Here is a 21,911-nt window from a genome sequence, read left to right on the forward strand (position 1 = left end):
TAGCTGATCACAAGCCTCTTCAAAATCTCCATACCATGTTGACTGACAAGGATCCCACTGGACGGAGAGCATGATGGCTTTTGGAATCGGACCCTTTCAACTGGAATATACAACACAAGATCATTCTTGTAGTAGGATCTAGTTGCTTGGTCCTCATAACACTTCTCCCGACTTGTGTCGAGTGTCGATCCCAAGCCATTGTGGGCTACTCTCAGCATGGGAGTTTCTCGTCCTGTCCTGCTAGTCTTTTCTGTCCTTTAGGTTTCAAAGTCCTTTACTTGGGACTACAACACGGCTCTTACAGAACTGCTTCTTGGTTGCTCAGTGCAGAGCAGAGGAGTTAGGGCTTTACCCCGCAGGAATTTTCTGGGATCAAAAAATAAATAAATAATAATAATAATTTAAAAAAAAAATTAAGAATAAAAATAAAAATAAGATTAAAAAAAGAACCTCCTATTGGCCCACTGGGAACTGAGAGAATTACAGTTCAGTCACCAGCAGCCCAGTGTTTGAGAAATGAATGAATTTAGTTCATGACTTCTGGATGACACTGATTTGTGACCCAAAGAGAGTTTGAGAGTTTTACACCCAAAAACTACAACAAAGGTTTTCCAAAGAAGAAATCTCATCTAAATGCACCTTTAAAACTAAGATAATTAATTAAAGTATGCCAGACTAAGGTTTGGTTTTCATGGTGCAGAGGTGTGAAGATGTTTCCTTTCCAACTTGTTTGAGAGCTTTACACCCAAAACCAAACAACGAGGGATAGGTAGAATTCTCATCTCCAAGAAACCAGGACACAACCACAGGTTCATAGCTGAATTGCATTGTTCTTAATGTGGCACCCCTAAATGGATGACCACAATTAGACAAAAATTTAATATGTTATTAATGTTGATCATTTGGCTGATTAGTGTTCTTTTGGAGTTTTGCGAGTGTTTTTATTTTATTTTTTTAATTACTGATATAAGACGGTGAGGCGGAACTGTTGTCTGGGGTGGGAGTTGCGAGGGGGACACAAAGTGTTACAGAGCTCTTGGAACACGTTTCATCAGACGCCGCTTGGACTCCAGACGAGACACCTGTTAATATTGTGTTGTATTCTTTCGTCTGCACGCAGGTCAGTTATTAGGTGGATGTGTTGTGAAACTGATTTAGTATGTTTGGATGGTCCAAACATTTCAATTTGTTTTGTTTATCATACATTCACAGTCTAATGGCTGATGTTTAATCATACTGAAATATAGTATTCAATGCAGATGACTCAATGTCTGAATATCAATTTTTGATACATGTGATTGTGAGTATCTCTGTGGAAGTTAGTCATTAATGTGTGTGAAGATGGCGTGTGAATTGAATGTGTTTGATTTGTCATCATCTGTTATAAATAAATCAGACTCCACTTGGACTCCAGACGAGACACCTGTTGATATTGTGTTGTCTTCTTTCGTCTGCACGCAGTATTTGCAACGGTTGACCGTCCTGGGACCCGTAACTTTAACAAGGATCATCGAACTCGTGTCAAATCTAATAAGATTTCAGACGAGTGTCCCAAATGCAGCAGAGAGGAGACAGAGACGGAGGGTCAAGTCTCACAAATTTAATAAGAAAACTAACCAAATACACTGAACTTCTGAACTAGAAGGAGGCAGGTAAACAAAGAACAAGGTGAACCACGGAGAACGAGCGCTGACACAATGGAAAACAAAACAGATGGATCAGAAAGAACTCACAAACTCAAAGCACATAACAAAATGTCCACAGTCAAGTGAGGAATCGTCCACCATATGAATATGGGCAGGGAGGGCCATACCAGAGTGAGCACAAGCGACAAACTGACACCGGTGGTCTTCTGGTCGACGTCCAAGTGGCACTGCGGATGATTACATGATTGGGCTCAGATGTGTGTGTCTGTGACACCTGTACGGCGGAATGAAGACTCCCAATCCAGAGAGGAGGAAAGAAAGGCGGGAGCAGGAAACAGCCTAAAACAATATGACCAGACGGAGGGGTTCGTGACACTTCTGTCTGGAGAATTTCAGCGCTACTTCACTGGACCTCAGTGCTGCACGTCCCACTGTTTTGAGTAATTTATATTTTCTTATTTACTCAGTCACAGCACTACCAAATGCATTGTACTGAACTCTGTCGTCACATGATCTGGTTCAAAACATTGGTCAAGCATAACATATCAACTGCTTACCCTCAAAATATATTACGTTCTCTAAAATACAAAAGGCATGAGAATGGTTAAATGGAAATTCTGTATGAATATATATACATAATTCTGTATATATATATATATATATATATATATATATATAGCACTTGAATGTGTCACGTTCCACACTCTGTGCTCCTTTATTGTCCATTGTCCGTTCTGTGTGCTTTCATTTGTTAACCCTCTGTAGTTTCCGTTTCCTGTATCATCTCCAACTTAATGGCAGCTCAGCTGGAACTCATCCCATCATCACCGGTTCTGTGGATATCTTCTCGTGGGTTCCAGACTGCAGGCTGCTAGATGGTCACTTCATGTCATCCAGTAACTCTCCTGCGACTAATCTTCCTCGTTGTTTACTCCTGAGCTTTCCAAATTCTTTGTGTGCTTGAACTCCGCTTCAGCTGCTTCTTAGTTTCGTTTTCTCCTCGGCACTCCGCTTTCGTTCCGCTCCTCTAAATTCTATAGTAAGTCCGCTTGTGAGTCTTATACTCACCTTTTCATTTAACGATTGTCGTCTGTTTTTTCCTGTGTGTGAGTTTGAGTCTTCTCCTCCACGCAGCGCTCTAAGTTAATTGGACCTCGTGAGTTATTATCCGAGTGTTTTTCTGTTCTCCCTTTTTGCAGGATGATATTAATTCACCTCTCTTATTTTGAAGATTTTTCCCCAGCCCCTCTGTGTATATCCCGGTTTGTGTTTTGGGTTCCGGCGTCCTTAGTTCCTGTCTCCGTCTTCTATATTGTACATTGTTGTTTATTAAATCCTTTAATTTAATCTCGTTGTCCGTGTCTTCTGTCTGCCTGCAATCACCTGCGCCTGAATCAGGCCTAGGGCAACTATGACAGAACCATCTAGCCAATTTTCTGATTCAGCAGTTGTTGTGGGTTTACAGAAGGCTTTAGGCATTCAGGGCTCGAAGATCTCGACTCTCGAGAGAGCAACACAGAGCGTCCTGGAGCAGCTGCAGAGTATCACCTCTTGTCTGCCAGCTCCTTCCGTTGATCCTGGTGTTCCCACTCCAGCCTCAACTGCGGCTTCTGCAGCGCAACCAGCACACACTGTGTCCGCCTGCCATGAACCGACCATACCCACGCCGGAGGTTTATTCGGGTAAGCCAGGCTTTTGTAAAAATTTCCTCATACAATGCTCTCTTGTCTTCGATTCTCAGCCATACCGTTTCCAAATGGATCGTGCCAAGGTAGCTTTCTGCATAAACCTCCTCCGTGAGAAAGCCAGCCAATGGGCCGTTTCCCTATGGGAGTCAGACTCTCCACTCCTTCATACTTTCAAAGATTTTTCTATTGAGATGAGGAGAGGTTTTTACGCTCCTTTCAAGAGTGGTCCAAGTGCTTCTCAGCGCTTAATTAACATGATTCAAAACTCGCCTAGTGAGTCTGTGTCTGAGTTCTCCATTCGGTTCCGCATTGCTGCTGCAGAAGCAGGATGGAACGAACCAGCTCTCATGTCAGCTTATTTTAATGGTCTGGCCACTACCATTCAGGATCAGCTCTCTCTCCGCGACGAGCCTAACTCCCTGGAGGAGCTGATCCTCCTCTCTATACGCATCGACAACCGCATTAGAGCGCATTCTCTACTTGAACGGTCCACTCCACACCTGGTGCACCCGGTCCCGTTCTCTCCAACCGAAACACTCACCCTGTCTGAATCCGCTACCGATCTCCCTGAGCCTATGCAGGTGGGGAGAACGAGACTGACGCCACAGGAACGCTGTCTTTCAAGCATTAGTGAACGACGTCCTGCGTGACATGATCAATCATTTTGTCTATGTGTATCTTGACGATATTTTGATTTTTTCGAGAGGGGAGGAGGAACACAAGGAGCACGTCCGCTTGGTTCTTCAGAGGCTGCTGGAAAACAGACTGTTTTGTAAAGCCGAAAAATGTGAGTTCCACGTCAAGCAGGTCAGCTTTCTGGGCTTCATCCTGGGGGAAGGACGACTCATCCCCGATCCAGCCAAAGTTGACGCCGTGACCAACTGGAAAACTCCTACCAGCCGCAAACAACTCCAGCAGTTTCTTGGATTCGCGAACTTCTACAGACGCTTCATCCGGAACTATAGTAAGGTGGTCGCTCCTCTAACCTCTCTCACATCTACCAAGCGAGCCTTCTGCTGGACTCTCGAGGCTGAACAAGCTTTCCTGCACCTCAAGACTCTGTTCTCTTCTGCCCCCATCCTCCGACACCCTGACCCAAGTCGTCAATTCATCGTCGAGGTGGACACTTCGGATTCAGGGGTGGGCGCCATCCTTTCCCAGAGAGACCCCGGTGATCATAAGGTACACCCATGCGCTTTTTTTCCCGAAAGCTCACTCCCGCCGAAAGCAACTATGACATTGGCAATCGCGAGCTGCTGGCAATGGCAATTCTCACCGATCACAAGAACTTCACGTATCTCCAGACGGCCAAGCGCCTAAATTCACGCCAGGCTCGCTGGGCTCTATTCCTTGGACACTTTAATTGTTCCATCTCATATCGCCCCGGCAGTCGCAACACCAAGCCCGACGCTCTCTCACGCCTCCATGACCCCCCCATGCCTTCGGAGAAGACTGACACCATCATCCCTCCGTCTTGTGTAATCTGTGCTGCCAACTGGGACGTGGAGAAGACGGTCCTCGAACACCTCCAGCGTCATCCAGCTCCTAGCTCCGGTCCTCCCAACCGCCTGTTTGTTCCGGAGCCTCTGAGACCACAGATCCTGCAGTGGGACACTCTTCTAAATTGGCGTGTCATCCCGGCACTTTCCGAACCCGAAACCTGATTGGTCAACGCTTCTGGCCAGGTATGACACGCGATGTTAAGGCCTTCTGCAAAGCCTGTACCACCTGCAACAGGTCCAAGTCCTCCCACCGTCCACCGGCCGGTCTTCTTCAACCTCTGCCACTTCCGGATCGCCCGTGGTCTCACATCGCTGTCGACTTTGTGACCGGTCTTCCCCCGTCGGCAGGAATGACATCGATTATGACGGTGGTCGACAGGTTCTCCAAGATGGCACATTTCATACCTGTTCCAAAGTTGCCATCCACCCTCGAGGCTGCGAACCTGCTAACACTCCACGTCTTCCGTCTCCACGGTATCCCCAAAGACGTCGTTTCAGACAGAGGACCCCAATTCTCTTCCCAAGTCTGGCGCGCCTTCATAAAGGCCTTGGGAGCCTCACCCAGCCTCTCCTCTGGTTACGACCCACAGACCAACGGTCAAACGGAGAGGACCAATCAAGATCTTGAGTCGTCTCTACGCTGTGTCTCCGCTCAAGATCCTTCCTCCTGGTCCTCTCATCTACACTGGGTTGAATATACACACAACACTCTCATCTCCTCTGCCACTGGAATGTCTCCCTTCATGGTCTCATATGGCTATCAAACACCTCTCTTTCCCTCCCAGGAAGCTGAGACCTCTGTTCCTTCCGTTGACCACCACATGCGGCGCTGTCGGGAGACCTGGTCCCGTACCCAGACGGCACTATCCCACACCGCGGACCGAAACAAGAGACTGGCAGATCGAAGCCGAATCCCCGCACCTCCTTACCAACCAGGTGACAAGGTTTGGCTCTCCACCCGAGATCTGCAACTCCCCGGTGAGTCTCGCAAGCTCTCCCCATGCTACATTGGCCCGTTCAAGGTGGATAACACCATAAATCCAACGGCCGTAAGACTTCGTCTTCCTGCCTCCGTCAACATCCATCCCACATTCCATGAGTCTCTGCTCAAGCCTGTTTCATCGTCCCCTATCCATGCAGCCTCTGAAGCTCCTCCTCCCCTCATCGACAATCACCCGACTTACAAGGTCCATAAGATCTTGGACTCCAGACGTCGTGGTCGAGGGGTACAATATTTAGTTGATTGGGAGGGCTACGGTCCTGAAGAAAGGTCATGGATCTCTCGTTCACTCATTTTTGATCCCACGTTAATATCAGAGTTTCACGCTTCACATCCCAATAGACCCTTTAGAGTGCCAAGAGGCCCTCCTTAGAGGGGGGGTACTGTCACGTTCCATACTCTGTGCTCCTTTATTGTCCATTGTCCATTCTATGTGCTTTTATTTGTTAACCCTCTGTAGTTTCCGTTTCCTGTATCATCTCCAACTTAATGGCAGCTCAGCTGGAACTCATCCCGTCATCAGCGGTTCTGTGGATATCTTCTCGTGGGTTCCAGACTGCAGGCTGCTAGATGGTCACTTCATGTCATCCGGCAACTCTCCTGCGACTAATCTTCCTCGTTGTTTACTCCTGAGCTTTCCAAATTCTTTGTGTGCTTGAACTCCGCTTCAGCCGCTTCTTAGTTTCGTTTTCTCCTCGGCACTCCGCTTTGGTTCCGCTGCTCTAAATTCTATAGTAAGTCCGCGTGTGAGTCTTATACTCACCTTTTCATTTAACGATTGTCGTCTGTTTTTTCCTGTGTGTGAGTTTGAGTGTTTCTCCTCCACGCAGCGCTCTAAGTTAATTGGACCTCGTGAGTTATTATCCGAGTGTTTTTCTGTTCTCCCTTTTTGCAGGTTGATATTAATTCACCTCTCTTATTTTGCAGATTTTTCCCCAGTCCCTCTGTGTATATCCCGGTTTGTGTTTTGGGTTCTGGTGTCCTTAGCTCCTGTCTCCGTCTTTTATATTGTACATTGTTGTTTATTAAATCCTTTAATTTAATCTTGTTGTCCGTGCCTTCTGTCTGCCTGCAATCTCCTGCACCTGAATCAGACCTAGGGCAACTATGACAGAATGGCGATCTTTCCACCACCATCCTAACTTGTTAAGTGAAAATTTTGGTAACTCATATAAGATGAACGCAGACTAAAAGGTTGTTATGTTTTCTCATAACGCTTTCAAAGCGCAAAGTTATTATTTTAGGTCTAGTCATACTGAAGTGACTCGGAAATGACAACACAACATTTACAACATTTGGAGAAGTTGGAAAAAGAAGCCTGTAAACCTTCTGTTAATTTCTCCCTTTCATGCTTTGGCTAGTATTAATGAATATTTCTTTCTTTTGCACCAAGTTTGTCGTACGTATCACACCATCAAATTTATCCACCTCACTATTGCACTCTTCATGGAGTGCCTTTTTTTTGCCCACCTCTTCCTCTTCCATTTCTAACTATTGATCCTGCCACTTAAGCTATCAAACAATAACCATTTGTTCATTTACGCTCTTCCACTAATTCCAATATGGCGCATTGTGGGTATATACAGCTAGAGGGTGCCAAATTTTGATTTCCTTGAACTGCATGGACTGCACTTTAAGGTAAGGTCGACGTTTGCTAAATAACTGCTTGTGGGTCGTACTGATACCAGACTTCTCATCAGAATTTGGTGGTACCATCTTTCCAATGTTCGTAATGCACTGGCTTGGAGCGACCACGTCCGCCAGAAACTAGCCAGGATACTAGTTTCCTCAGTTCTCCTTCAGTGTGCTACACCCTCTAGTGAGGCTTCACAATTGCATATGCCCCCTGTTCCAGTACTGAAGGCAAAAACAAACTCGCCACCTAAAGGGGACAGACTACCCCCCCATCGAGGGAGTCATAATAATGCCTCCCGCTCCTTTTCTTCTTGTACTGTTGTACAAAACAATTTGCATCATTGCTAGCATAAGCTCTCAGCCTAAGCGATGGAAGTTGACAGGAGAGATTGTGTGAACTGCAAGCGTAGCACACCTGAGTTCGACCTCCACCAGCTTTGCTTCCGCTGTTTGGGCCGGCAGCATAGCACCATGGGCTGTGAGGCTAGTTAAGTCCTCCTTCCTATGAACAGGGTGCTGTGACTGGCCTACAGGGAGCCGAACCACACCGCATCTCCTGCTTCCAAGCCATGGGATGAATTTGACGAAATGCTAAGAGGTGGATCCGGACACTCTGACTCTCGGGTGGAGGTGTCAAGCAGGTTCCAGTTTGATCTCGTCCTGCGGCTCATGGCATGCGGCGAGCTTGATGTAAGTTGAGCTCCCTCTACCGCCAGCTCATGAAACATCCCTCTTCACTGATGGCCTGCTAGCGTCGGATTGCGAGAGTCCACGCAGGGCACGACGATGGTGGAGAGAGTAAAGGCAAGAAAAGAGAACCAGGACATTCATGGAGTTGGGGCGATTAGCAGCGACCAACATGACCACGATGCTGCTGGAGTGGGCGACGCTACGTGATCTGAGCTTCATACAGTGATTCCGGCTACTGAACACATCACAACTGGGCTACCGCGACAGTCACAGCAGTTCAATTTTTAACTACTACTGAACTTCATTATTGAAAATCTAAACCTGCACCTTCACCTGCCACTGGCCCATCCACATCCTCTGCTTGTCACCGATAATAAATAAATAATTTTCATGCATACAATACAAATGATTGGGACTGTTACTAAAATGTTTAAACTCCATAAAAAGTTATAGCAACGTCATTTTACTTAACATTGATCTGTGATTTATTATATACAGGTTATTGTTATTATATTATAATAACACAATATATTATATTATATAGGTGAACTCAATATATGCCTTATTTACAGAACAAAAAAGGAAGCGGTCATCTACATCTTCCGGGGAAGAGGAGGACGGAGAGTTGCAACAGGTCCCCATCGCCTCCCTCTCAAAACTCGCTACTGCATCTCCCTCAGCAGACGAGTCATTTTTGATGAGCCAGGTTGCTATGATCCAGAGATTGTTACGAGAAAAAGAAAAGAAGCTCTTCTTTCAGACATTCATAATTTAGCTTATGAACGTACAAGAGAAAGCAGCTAATTGTGTTGTTCAAGTATGTTCTTGTTCAATTTATTTCATTAATTTATTTTTCATTTCCATTTTCTGGATCCTAGGAACCAGGCACCCTGTCCTTCCACTTCTCTCTCAAGTCCCTCATTCCTGCAAGCACCTTTCATGAAGAAAGCCTGTTTAAGTTTTGTATAGTCATTTGTCTATTTTTGTTAATAAATATTTAGACTGGAAACCTTGGTTTTGTTGTAAATGCTAAGTTTCGAGTAAAGTGAAAAACACAGTGCAAGACGCAAAACAAAAAGGACACCGTTTTATTTTATTGTATAGATGATAAATAATATGCAAGGAACTTTTGCTCTTTTGAAATAGGGGTGTCAATCTTAAATGAGCCGTTGCACTGAGTGTGCTCTAGGTGTCTGGCTGCCATGAAACTGCCCCTCTACAGAGAGGTACTCCATAAAGGCCTCCCTCACCCCGAGGTGTTACGATTGTCCAAAACTTCCAATTACATTTTTTTTTTTTTTTTTTTGCTTTTATTGCTGCATTTGGCAAGAAAATCAAAGGCACAATAGTTAGTGGAATAGCTGATAATGTAGGTTCCCACTCATTGGTTTCTTTTTGGAATTATTTTCTTCAACCCATGTATTCATGTTTTGTTTGGGGCAGCTCACTGAATTTCAGGAAAAAGAAGTAAGAACTGGATCATTTGCAACTCACAAGCAAGAACAAAACACAGGCATTCACATCACCTACAAACAGTTTCAATAAGGCCCGCTCTCATGCACTGCCTCAGTGTGCCTTAACTAATTCATTGAAATATTTTCAGGTTGTGTCGGGTTATCCACTAGATCTACTACATAACTGGGCAGCCCACAGCCTGTACCACTGAACTTTGCCAGCCGAAAGAGCATAGGAGACGCGCTCATGGAAATTGGAACCTGTTGCATTTGCTCCCCCTGATCATTGGTTCCAAAGTGTCAGAGAGTGGACCAGCATGGCATCTTCTACTGGATCTCAAAGACATTGACGAAGACAAGACCGTGACGAAACAGCAAAAAATGTAATCACAGAATATACACAACACTGTCCAGCTTATACTTGCAAAGGCAACTTCGAGAAGCATCTGTCATTCGACATCAGAGATTGAACTCAGTCATGCAGCCAGTGAGGAGAGGCAGGATCCAGTGACAGGTGGAAGCAGATGCAAGACCGATGGACCCAGATGATAAAACTTTATTTTGACTGCACGTTTCAGAATGAAGCAAAGGGGAAAGTTTGAACATTTACCTATTAGGTGACAAGAGTCAACAAACCACTATCTTTTAGTTATGACATTTTGATGAAAAATAAATCTGTAAGATGCAACGTTATCAGGGTCTTTCTCACTCACATGTCCGGCTGGAATGCATGGAATGCACACTTGAGTTCCACGAGCAATGGACATCAGTCGTTGTACTGTTTCTTACGTCATGTTCATCGCATCGGCTCTGATCTTAGCCGTGGTGGTGCGGCACTGTTGTTTACAGTGCTGTTGAATAATAAAGATGATGGAGCAGCCTTTTTCCTATGGCTTTATTACACCAAGACTGCCATGTGTTTCAGTAAGCAGCAGACAAAGAGCAATCAGAGTGTGAGCATTAAAACGTCCGTTCATGCGTTTATTTCGAGTTGACTGTGGACACAGACGTCAGAGTTAGAAACTATTCTTCTTCAATCAGTTCCAGAACAACCGTCAGGGATGATGAAATGTGTGGCGCTGGTCGCGTCTCTCAGCAGCTCCGAGCAGGTCTGCAGATCAAAGGACTCAACGGCAGCAGCTACAGATAGAACATGAAATATTACATGTTACACTTGTCCAAACCAGATGGACCATAAAAATGACGTGGATCAACTATTTTTCTGTCTGAGTGGATGTTAGCCATGGACGTTAGCCGCTAGCTTGAGGCTGTCAGAGCAAAAATGTTTTGCTGGATATATCTACACTATACCATAATAAACACAATAAAATGACAAACACACACTTACACATTTGTTATCATCTCAAAAATAAGTTCCCCACATTTGATAACACACACAAGACCTGCAGTATGCACAAAGAATGCCTTACAGACCTTATTAGTATTGTGGCTAATCGGTTTGGCCAGCTATTTGTTAATTGTACGCTTCGACTGTGCAATATGACAAAGTGCAGACATCCATAACTGTGTTAGAACATGATGTTTTGTTCCTGTCCGTCTGTTTTACCTGTATTGTAGTTCTTTCCGCATGCTTTTACTAGTTAGTGCCAGCTTGTTTCCGTTTCCTGTTTTATTTCTAACTTTACAGGCATTCGCAGCTGGCGCTCATCACACTGACGTGTGCCAGATGGACTTCGTTTGACTCCGCTCAGGTATTCATTCTTTGAAGACTTCCATGCTCTCGCTTCTAAATCCTCTGTAAGTGCCTTCATAGACTCTGGTGCTGATGATAATTTTATTGATGCCTCATTTGCTGAATCCCTGTCCCTGTCTCTCATCAGATTGGACACTCCGCACTCTTTATCAGCAATTGACGGCAGCTCCCTTCCTTGCGTCACTTATCGCACCGCGCCTGTAACTCTCACCCTCTCCAGAAACCACACGAGACTATTTCCTTCCTGGTTCTTCCTTCCTCCTCATCTCCACTGGTGCTCGGGTTTCCATGGCTGTCCCTTCACAATCCAAACATGTCCTCTAAAGTCACAGGTTGTAGCACTCACTGCCACACACGCTGCCTCTGTTCTGATTCCTCTGCTTCTTCTCCTCATCCTCCTCCTCAAACTTCTCCTGGTCGCTCTGGCATTCCCTCGTGTTACCATGATCTAGCTCAGGTCTTTATCAAGGATCAGGCCTTGTTGCTCCCTCCGCATCGTCCCTACGATTGGGCCATTGATCTGGTTCCCGGAGCTCCCCTGCCGACCAGTAGTCTGTACAATGTCTCCAAACCAGAGAGAGCAGCTCTGGAGACCTATATAAACTTCTTTGGCTGCAGGTCTGATCGGTCCTTCTTCTTCCCCATTAGGGGCCATTTTTTTCTTTGTTAGTGAGAAGGACAAATCACTCTGCCCATGCATTGACTACCGGGGTGTTGACCTAATTATTGTTAGGAATCAGTACCCACTCCCTCTAATAGATCCGGCATTTGAGCATAGTCCACATTAAAGAGGGAGATGAGTGGAAGGCTATAGCTCCCAGCCCCGGTCCTTCAAACCGTCTCTACGTTCCGGAAACGACCAGACCGCAAGTTCTCCAGTGCGGCCACTCCTCAAAGCTTGCCTGCCATCCCAGTACGTTCCGTACCTTCTCACTAATCAAACAATGTTTCTGGTTGCTAGGTGTGACCCGGGATGTAAAGGAGTACTGCAAGACTTGCACCACTTTCCGGACTCCCCTGTTATTGTGCTTGGTGATTTCAATAAGGCAAATCTGAGCAAGGAGCGACAAACAGGTCCAAACAGGTGGTAAAATGCCCCACCAGAGAGCAGAGCATGTTGGATCATTGTTACGTATGGCTGCACAAAGCTTATAACACCCTCCCTCGAGCAGCATTCAGACTCTCTGACCAGTTGATGGTTCATCTTGTTCCCACATACAAGCAGAAGCTGAAGCTGGCAAAGCCTGAGGAGCATGACAATATGGACAAGTGAAGCTCTAGAGGAGCTGCAGATTTGTATGGAGACCACAGACTGGGAGGTGTTCAGGGCTGCTACCAATAATCTGGATGAGTATACAGACACTGTGACTTCATAGATCAGCTAGTGTGAAGAGAGTATAGTTCCAACGTGCACCAAGGTGAGTTATGCAAATGACAAACGTTGGTTCACAGTAAAACTTAGCCAGATTAGACAGGAGAAGGAGGCAGCTCGTAAGAGTGGGGACAGGAACTGCTACGAAGAGCTGAAGTATCTGTTCCAGAGGGAGTTAAAGAAAGCTAAGGCTGTACACTCAGACAAACTAGGGCAGCAGTTCTCAGCCAATGACTTGGCTGCAATGTGGAGAGGGCTCAAGGTGCTCACAAACTACAGGCCACGTGCCCCCTCCACCATAAACAACATACAGACTGGTGGACGTCTGTTGTCATGAAGTCCTTTGAGCGACTGGTTCTACCCCCGCTGAAATCCATCACTGCTCCCCTGCTGGATATAGTTTGCCTACAGAGCCAACAGATCTGTCAGCGATGCAGTAAACCAGGCCCTTCATTTTGTTCTGGAGCATCTGGACTCCACAGGAACCTTGCCAGGATCCTGTTTGTGGACTTCAGCGCTGCTTTCAACACAATTCTCTCAGCTCTCCTTGAAGACAAGCTTCGCCAGCTCAACGTGCCTGACTCCCTCTTAGGGACTTCCTGACCAGCCGAAGTCAGTGCGTGCGGCTTACAGGAGGGATTCATTACGTTCTGCTGAGAAAGTGATCGGTTGCAGACTGCTACCTCTTCATGGCTTGTCTGTCTCCAGGATCCAGAAATGTGCAGGTCGCATTAGAGCTTTCCAGCCTCCTCACCCTGGTCATGGACTGTTTGTTTCTCTTCCCTCTGGCAGGAGGCTATGGTGAATCCAGTTCCCGTCACAGGAACAGCTTATTCTACTAGTACGTCAGACTGATGAATTTGTGATCAGCCCTTGTTGTTTGTGGGTTATTTATTAATTATTTCTATTGTCTTATTTTAGTTAATGACCGCACATCATTCCAAATGACCTTCCTAGTTGGTGGGATCCTCACTGATCTTGGCAAAAAAGCTGTTTCTGATTACTGATGATGTTTCGCTTTCCAGTGTGTCTTATTTTTTTCTGGATTTTATTATGTTTCTCCATGTTATTTGCATACTGAGGATGAATTCTGGAGAATCTCACTGCAAGCCAGGAGAAGCCACTGCAGTCTGTATTACTCATTTTGAAATTAATGACACATTCCTCAGGTTGCGATCAGAGGCCTCATTCTTTACCTTGGTGAAAACCCAGACAAGAATTACCAGTTTTTCCTTTTTTTTTCGAGAGACATTAGTGCATGCATATTGCCCTAATCATAGTACCATTTGTTGGTTTCTATGAAAAGGGTGTTTCAGGTAATTTCACTGAATTAGATTGAAATTTGGAGATTCTTTTGCTTTTGTAGACCTGCAGCTTTATGGTTGCATCATATTTTTTTTGGGCCACATCTTGCAGTTACCCACATCTGGTGACTTCTGAGACTTGCATTTAATCGGTCAACGCAGCATGTAAGAGTGCTGTTAGAGGTGGGATATAAAGACTATATAAAAATAAATAAATGTATGCCATTTCTTTTTTTACCGCTTAAGTTGAATTACTCATCTGGTTGAGCTTCCCAAAAGGGATATTTTGTGAGCCCCGCTGGTGATATTTTTATCCAGGCTCAAATAAAAGAGAAATCAAAAATTAACGTTTGGTGATTAAATAAGTGAGTATTTCCTCTCTGACAGCTTTTTGATGATGATGATGATGATGTTGGCATCCAAGAAGCCCTCAGTGCATTTGTCCTCAGTGTTTTTGTAGTAAAGAAATTATGAAGGTAAAGATTAATTTATTCCAGATCAGCATTTTGCCTTCCTAGAATCCATTACAGCATCCAATACACAATGTTGCACACACAGACACATGACCATATCCATATCCTGAATCCAGGACGCTTGGCTGGGCCATCATGACCTGACATTACAGATGATAGATGTTCCTGTTTTCTTCTTAAGGACACCAGGTCTGACATACTTGGAAATAGGCCTCCATGATAAATCGGATTTCGATTCACCCTTGTGCCTGATTTATTTTTAATTTCAATTCGCATTTAATCTAGAAACCGACTGGATTTGCATCACCAATGCTACTTTCCTTTGTGAGTTTTACACTCCCAAGCGGCGCTGCAAGCTACTACTTTCTGAGTTCCCACAATGCTCGTGACTTCTCCTTCAACCAATGACGAAGCGCCTTGTAGTGACGTGTTTCACTGGTGACGTGAATGCGGCAGGGATTGGGTAGGTCGGTGACAGGCTAGAAACCAAAGGAATATGGATGACAAACCGGGAACTAGTGAGGAGAATCAGTCCCCCAAACAGCCTCAAAACGAACGTGTTACAAAAAAAAAAGACGGAGCATGGAGAGTGTTCCGGGGTCATGAAAGTGAGAGCGCTGGTTCCTCAGCAGCTGTTAGTGCAGCTGACGCTTAACAACACCTGCCAGTCCCTGATTGACATTTGGAACGCTAAGCTAATTGCCAAACAAATAATCCTTGATGAGCAGCCTTTCTCAGGTGTCGTTTACACAGAGTCAGAATCGACCGGATCCGTCACCATTTTGAAGTCAGGTGCGGCGTTCGTCAGCCCCCAGAAACTGTTGAAAACATCTGAAGTGGAACGTTTCATCAATGCAGTGCTCTCCACCTCGGAATCCCGCTACAGTATGTCAATATTTCACTGACACAGCACAGTCTCTAGAGATTCACCTGCGATGTCTCACATCAAATTGAATGTTTTTCTGTTGTGTCCTTTTGATATAATAGTTGCTGCATTCTGCAAGATTTTTTTTGCCTTCTAGAAGAGGTATTAATCATGTTTTCACATCTTCGACAAAGAAGGTCTCATCATTTTGATTACAAATTCATTGTCAATCCATGTGATCGGTATCTTGATCGGCAGCAAAAACCCTGATTGGAGCATCCCTACCACAGATCTTTATCAGCACCTCAAACGTGGTGCTGAGGAAAAAAAAACGTGGCAGAGAATTGTGACATCAATTGTTGGCTACAAAAAAAACGTGATTCATATTTTCCCCTAAATCGTGTCGGCCAACTTGGAAACTTGGCTGAACATTCTGTAACACTGTAACTTAACTGTTGCACGTTTCTAATGAGATCTATCAAATTACTCTCCAACAAGAGGAGGTGACGATGAATTTGAGTATGTATAACTTGACTACTTGTAGGTCTGTGAGGGGGAGTCTGTCGAAAAATGCAACTCTGGCCAATCAGAGTTCTCTTGCTTGCACCGCTTTGGAGTGCGCCAGAGCCGGCATCAAATCTGAAGAAACCAGCCCCTTAAGGTATTACAAAACCAAGTTACTTCTGTCCACGGACTAAATATGCGTACTGGTTGCTCTATTGTGCAATGTCAGTTGCTAAGTATTCTGATTGGAGAGGATACGGCAATCTTTTTACCCAATTTTATTTATGCCTAACAATGACGATTACTGCCTTATGTAATTCATAGTCGTGCTTCATTCACTTTTTTATTCAATTTAATAATGTTTTACATTAACATCAAACCCCTCTTTCTGGAATGCCCCTGAAGTTGAGGCAGCAGTATGTGCACTTCTGAACACAATTGCGGCTGAACTTGCCCACTGTTACTAATTGTGTCAACCAATGTACTGCCATTTGATACAGACGCATTTCAAGGAATGCCAAAAAATGCTTGCATCACCTGTGGAATGTTGATTACATTCCACTCATTCCAGCTCATATTCAGTCCTGTCTGGAACATGTAAGTAGTGTTATGAATACAGGAGAAAGTCTGCTCTTTTCACGCTTGTTATTTTCTCTAGCCATCACTGGGTTGATTGCGATACCCTGTTTGAAGATGTGTCCATTTGGTAAGATATCACTTGTGTACCAATTTGATTAAGGGTGTTCAAGGGGTGTTCATCTGGTAACATTTATGTTTGGAATGAACTTAAAAGAAGAAAAAACGTCATTTATTGCCAATGTGTGTGTATCCCTCCTCCTGCCCATTTTGTTATGAGCAAGTCCTATATCAGAACCTGGCATTCCATGCAAGTTTCTGTGGGGGAAGGTATAGCAAACATATAGCCCAGTTATTGTGTAGATACCTTGAGATTGCAAAGTGAGGACATTTTAGCTGGTCCTCGCTTTGTCAAGTCTCATTTTGAGGGTTAAAGCTTCAAAATACCCAGGTGATTGTAATTGTTTAGTGGGAGAGTCGGGGGAAAACATATCAATGAATGGATTTTTGCCTGATCCACTTAAAAAAGTTAAAGCAACAATGCATAACATTTAGACATACATGTATTATTTTCATATTTCCTGTGATGACAGGTTTGATTTTGAACAGTCCAAAATCCCGGAGTAAGACTCTCCAGCTCTTTGTTAAACGCTCCCTTGGACTATGTAAATTTCTCTGGGTGAGCCGCCCAATAGTGTGTTCTGTGAGTGGCATCACTGCCCCAAATCCACCCCCACTACAACACTTTACGACACAAGGGCAGAGCACCTCGACAGCGAGCTGAGTTTCTTTGTTTACATCATGGCAGAAGAATGGGAAAACAGAGCAAGATCCCGGACAAGTGTTAATACAAGAGATGCATTTACAACCTGGCAATAACAGAGATACAAAAGGCTTTTAATCTGATCCAGAAATGGCGATGTTTCTACTCGACTTGAAAGACAATTTGGTGTGCACTGCTGTCTGTTGTGTTGCCAAAGTATTAAACAAATGTCTCAACAACATGTGATGCCTGACCTCTTTGAACTAGTCTTGAATCCTAGAAGTTTTAATCCTCTTTTTGCAATATCCTCCTGGTGTGTCAAACTTGCGTGTGAAATGGAAACTTTCATTTAAACTTGTTGGAGTTGGCACACTTTAAAAAAAGCAGCAGTGGGAGCAGATGTCTGTGGGTTTGTGTGTGCATGTATATGTAATAGAAGAAGTATTTAAGTCGAATGGAGCCCAGAGGAACTAACAAGGTTTGCAACAAAAAATAAAGCAATAATATCTCTCCCAGATGATCTGAGAAACAAACACAGATAGGAATTGTTTTAGTGTGTGTTTATTTTATTTTATTTTGTTATCATGTATTGAGCATTCTCGTTGTGCTTTTGAAAGTGTCTATGCAATTTGTGTGAATCATAATGGAGCTTGTTTAATGAGGAGTCTGCATTTACAGTCTGTAATTCATTGTATGTTGTGAGCCTGAGCAGTAAGTGTGCATGAGCCTGATGCTTGCTTTTTTCGTACCATGCTTTTATATCTACTTGTTTTTGTGTTGTGTTCCTGTCATATTAACTTTTTATAAAAATGCCTAGTGTCTGTGTGTGTCTATGCTTGTGTGCATGTCAAGGGTAAATATGAGAAGAAGCAGCATCTGCCGTCTCTTCCACTCATCCATCTCAACACTCCAATTCATTCAGCATCACTTTGCAGGAGTTAATTGGTTCATAAGGAGCACTAATTAAGGGGAATGGCCTTGTTTACCATCACAGCAACGCTCGTTAAGTGGATCTGTCTCTCTTTGTTTGGAACTACTGGCATCAAACCCCCCACCCACACCACAGTACTGCTCTCTCTCTCTCTCTCTCTTTCTCTCTTTCTATATATATATATATATATATATATATATATATACACACACACACACACACACACCAACAAAACGATACAGTTTAAACAAGTATTTGAACATCTAAAGCAACAGCATCCAACTGACAGCAGAGATAGTCAACAGAAAAGTGATTTTCTGTATGCCTGGAAGACAAGATGATGGTAGAATGATAGCATTCTTCGTTCATCCCACCTCTGGCTGCATTTTCAAAAATGTCTAGGGGGATTTGGGCTACATTTTCACCACGCTAAAACCGCAGTGACCACATGTAGGGGATTTTAAGACAAAATTGCTATGGGTCAACAAGCAACCGGATGCTGCATGAAGTTTCACACTCAAAACAAAATGGGGGGACACAGAGCCGTTTTCTTCAGCGGGACTCCAACCAATAATCCCCCAAGGGCTAACAATTGTAAATCCTGGTAAATCTGTTAAGGTCAGCAGTGGCATTGTCCTCTTGTTCTGGTTAGCAAAGAAATGGTATTTGTGCCAAAGCTTGATTCAAATAGGGATAAGTGTTTGCCTCATAGGTGCAAGAAAAGTGGAGATTTCATTTTGATTAAGTGAGACATGTTTGTTGCTTATTGTTCCACGATAGAGTTGAGATGTTTTCCGTTGTACAACACATGGTGAATTCTCATTTCTCAGTTGATGGATTTCTATTGCCACTGTAGTCAGTCATTGAACATATAAATAATGTCTTTCAGAATGAAATGTTGAATTTTGTTGAATGTTGTTGAGTGGGACGACAGAGTCGGCATGTGCTCACCCGATTCGGGTCAGTGCACAAACTCACGTGACATGATCAGTATATTCATTGTCCTCTGGCATCCTGTATCAGTCTGCAACTGAAGCAATGTGTGCAACAAGCTGAGCAGTCAACAGCGAAAACTGAAACATCAAATTATAGACAGATAGAATCAGATAGTATTGTATTTCCAATTAGAACACATTGAATATGATTGAGAAAAAGTAATAATGTAATTGCAGCTAGTGACGATGAAGACTGGGTTGCAACCAAAATTACAAAAGATGGTGAAAACATTGTGGTGACTGTTGGATAGATAAAAGCAAGACCATTCAACAGAGACTCAAAGAAGAGGCTTCTCCATGTAAGGATGAGTAAAGATGACTACACAGCCCTTGAGCCCTTGAGTTAAGTTTCCAATACAGATTGCATTTTTATGATGTTAAACACTTGTAATAGTAAATTATAATTGTTTCCAACCTTGTTGTTGAGGATGATGATAAGTCACTGACTCATTCTAAATGTTTGTCAATGCAAATTGTATTACTCTATGTTCCTTTGCGGTCAAGTCGTGTGAACCTTTTCCTTGCACTTCTCTCAGTCAGGAATCTAAAAATAAGCCAAACTGCAGCCTCTGCAGTGGGTCTTGAAGTCTTTTTTTTATTGTAATCCACAAACTTTCAAGTTCTCATGAATATCACAAATATAACAAATATAAAGGCCAAACACCCCTGTGTGTTCTCTTAGACCTCGACATCCAAAAACTTGCATGTGCTGTCAGCCCCTATAACAGCAATGGGCTTCACATTAAATCGGTATGCACATGCACTAAAGCACAAACAAACTCACTAATTGTGTAAACATTACTAAATATAAACACAATAGAAAACAATATTACTTTGGCTCTTACAAGACTATTTCCTTAAACCACGTAATCAGCCTCAATTCACAACACAGCCAGTAAACAAATTGTTGAAGAAGAAATATATATTTCATCATATAACTGAAACTGAATCTCTTTGTTCTGTTGCAGGAGACTGTGCCCTTCACAAGTGTCTGTTGCGATACATGCCCACACCCTGTTTGGAGACTGACTATTTCTACTGTCTTGTTACTGTATCTCCAGGATGTACTCAGAGAACCAAGTTTCTAAAGAGTCGTCCTTACAAAGCATTTCCCGCTAAGCCAAGCATAATTGACAGAGGGGTTTAATGGGACGTGTCAAGCTCAAGCTGTAGACTTGAGATATTAGCTGTGTTATCCGTTTGAACGATTTAGCAAATCTTTAACTTGTATAAATGCCAGCTGTGTTGTTTAAGAAATGACACAGGTTTTTAATGATTGCTATTGATGTTTGGTGTTTCATTCTTATCTGAAAAATAATGTTAACAAAATGTGATTTGTAATTACTGATAATAACTAATAACTAACATTAATATGATTTATGCTCGTCTCACCTGGTTGGAGTCACAACAAGGCAGGGGTGTGGAGTCTCAGTTTTACCTTGGAGGTCAGAGGAAATGTGATTGTAATTATCACATTGTGTGTCAGGCATTTTCTGTTCACACTGTAGCCTGTGTCCTGGTCAGTCGTGTGGTCTCTGAATCACATCAAATAGAATAAAGCATGACAACAATCCACATCAGAGGCTACTTGACAGAAGATAAAAAAAAGAAAAAAAACCTGATAAACACTTGCTGATATTCAGTCCCATTCTGTTCAGACGCACACACTAATACCTCAGTCTGGCAGCTAATTGCTGCTATTACTGAGGTATTAAAAGAGAAGGGGGCTGAGTGAGAGGATGCTTTTGAACACTCACTGAACCTCCTCGATTGAGAATATTGCAGACAAGTTTGTGACGGTGTGTTGAGCAGGGTGGAACCCAATAACAAAATGTCAAGGGAACCACAACGAGGCAGGAACAGTTCAGTAATTTCAAATCATATTTCACAATTGTCCAACAATAGTCCATAAAACACAATCTCAAAATATCAGGATCGGAAATGTCACAAAAGTGGGGTGAAAACAAACAATCAACCAAAAGGGCACAAATCTGGAAATCAAAAGCACACATGGATGTCAGGACAACGCACAGTGAGAAGAAAAAGACAACTAAAGAACTCGGGCACCAAGGCAAAAATACAAAATGAGAAAACATCACAGAGTCTAAGTAACACAAGGAAGATTTCACCAGTCTGGAAACTTGACGGCCCAGCGCACAAGACAGTTTTTTCTTGCATGTACGTTTTTGCTTACCTGTGGAATTACCTGGAATATCTGCATGAAACATCTTGATTTTTGAAAGCCTGCTTGGATTTATTTGAACGGATGCGTTTTCATCCAGACGGATCTTTTCAGGGATTCATGGGGAAGATAAAAATTACAGGTTTTACAGCATGAACTTTAACATGGAAGACGACTTGTATTATGGGGACCGTGACGATGGTTGGACGCACGCCACTGGAGGACGAAGCCGGAGACGCCGTCAACGGAGCCCACCTGCCCACCCTGCTCCTCCGCCGCCGGTGCAAGGACAGACTCACCACCAGTGGAGCTGGGGACGGGCAGCTTTGATCCAACGACCCTTCTCATATGCAGACGTGGTCATATGCAGCTACTCACCTTGGCGCAGAAATCGACCTCCTCAGCCGGCTTTGACTGAATTTCTATTTCCTTCCATCTTGCTACATATTCATTATTTTTCTGGGGTCCCATTTGATGTCTTGACCCTTGTCTTTTGGAAAGGTTGAAGTGTGGTGTATCTTATTTGAGGCCTTTTTCCTTGGCATATGAATCGGGACATAAGTTTGTCCTATTTATTAGACTGAATTTGTGGAATCTTAATTGGTAAGGATTGATAG

This window comes from Synchiropus splendidus, chromosome 9 (assembly GCF_027744825.2).
Source record: "Synchiropus splendidus isolate RoL2022-P1 chromosome 9, RoL_Sspl_1.0, whole genome shotgun sequence".
In the NCBI taxonomy this organism is placed as follows: domain Eukaryota; kingdom Metazoa; phylum Chordata; class Actinopteri; order Syngnathiformes; family Callionymidae; genus Synchiropus; species Synchiropus splendidus.